Here is a 2,159-nt window from a genome sequence, read left to right as displayed (position 1 = left end):
TTGCATCTGTATATATATATATATATATATTTGCTTTCCATGCTTGCGTACGATTGATGGGACGAGATGCAAGGGATAGCCGTGTCGCATTGCACGTTGCACTGTTTAATGCAAAAGGGTACACATCCCTCGTGTATGCAGGTGGGACAAGTTTCTGGTGTTTATGGGTAACTATGGGAACCTGCGCATTGCTTCGCAATGACTCACATGTCTCGTGGCATTTTTACATTTCCTGTCGTATCCTTGCCGATCAACATGTTGTCCGTCCGGTTTACTGCGTGCGGCACTGTTAAATTCTTATTATCACAAGCATATAAAGATAAAATATATAATATAATGAAATATATAAAACTATGGCCTCAAAGACAGCATGTGGACATTTATTATTCTATTTTATTAGCCTACCCTATTTATGTCATCAAAGTTATATTATTCGACATTTTTAGTTTATTTTAAAAATTTCCATTTCAAGTGTTTCATTTATCAGAAAAACGTCTGATTTCCCCTTTTGATTTTGTTGAATATCTCAAGAAATGAAAGAAAAAACATTCTTATGGTACATTATAGCTATGATACATTATAGCTATTTTAATAATAGTGCATCTAATCGCATTAATTAACAATAATAATAATTTTTAAAATATTAAGATTTTAATAAAATAATTAAAATATACGGAGTGTCCCTTATTGGGAGGAATTGATTCAAGGAATAATACTTTTTTTTAAATTTTTATTTTACTTTTGTAAACGAATAGAGGAAAGAAGAAAGTTATGGAATAGGTGCAATGGAGGAATACCATGATATCTTTTATAGTTTGCGCCGTATTCTGAGAAAGATAGTCCAAATTATTTTTTTATAATCTGCTTATAACACTGGTTATTAATGTTTACAGCAGTATTGTAAAAGCTGCATTTTAATTTTGTAGCAAATAATTTTACAGATGTATACCGTGTTTTTACATTTGAGAAATATATTAATGTTGTAACTTCAATCTCGCTTGAAGTCTCTGAATATGACTTTCAAATGATAAGAATAATGGAATTAAATTTGGGAATTAAACAAAATGTATGCATGTATCCGATGTGTAAAAAATTGGCTATATATGCGAAGTAATATTCCATATTTTTCTTTTTATTTCATAATCATAACCATTTTTTTTCTTCAATTTTTCGTAAATTTCATTCGTTCTGTATATGCAAAGAATTTCTACTTATAGCATAATTAAGATCATTTTATAACTAACAAACTTATACCAAAATAAGTTATGTCACATATCTACTGAATTATTCCAATAAAACAAAACATAATATCGCCTTTTTTCTTCTATAATCTATATTTTTACTGACGAATTTTGGAATTATCTTTAAAGTAATCAATTTTTTGTTATAAAGTTTTAATTTAATTATAAAACAACTTAAAAAAATTAAATACTTATGCGAAAAAAAGAATTGAGTGTCTTAGAAAGTAAAACATTAATTCTTTGTTATTATTGATGCTCAACTGTCAAAATAATATTTTAACTATCAAAATAACATATCGTTAAGGCTCTCATTTATTACTATTATTTTAGAATGTGATGTCAAAAGCAAGAGAGCTTCTCTTGCCTACAAATCGATTGCCTACAGCATCGTTTGCTTACAGTTCGATTGCCTATAAGCACTATTTTCTGCTTTAAAAACACAAATTCTCTAGTTTAAAACATAAATTCTCTGCTTTAAAACATAAATTTTTTATTTTAAAATTACAAATTTTATTTGTACACAAAAGTATAGGTAATCGAGCTGTAGGCAATAAATATATGTAGGCAAATGTGTTATAGATAATTGATTTGTAGAAAAACGAGATCCTCGTCAAAAACAAAAAAACACAATTCTTGCAAAGTATATTTGAATAAAAATATTTTTCAAAATTATTTGACCATTGGAAATTATTTTATTAATGTTTTTCTCGAATTGTAAATGTAATAGTTAAAATTGCATTATGTTTAAGTTCGAGATAATATAAGGATCTCTAACAGTAAATATTCATATCATAACATGTACTTTATATATCGTTACTGAGCTATTTCTGTTCCGTAAATTATAGGATTGTCCCTTCGATAGAGAAGATGATTGTGTGCTTAATCTGATCGAAAAAGAGTTTGCCTTTTACAAGTAGC

This window comes from Atta colombica, unplaced genomic scaffold (genome assembly GCF_001594045.1).
Source record: "Atta colombica isolate Treedump-2 unplaced genomic scaffold, Acol1.0 scaffold96, whole genome shotgun sequence".
Lineage (NCBI taxonomy): Eukaryota > Metazoa > Arthropoda > Insecta > Hymenoptera > Formicidae > Atta > Atta colombica.
This window is presented reverse-complemented; position numbering follows the sequence as displayed.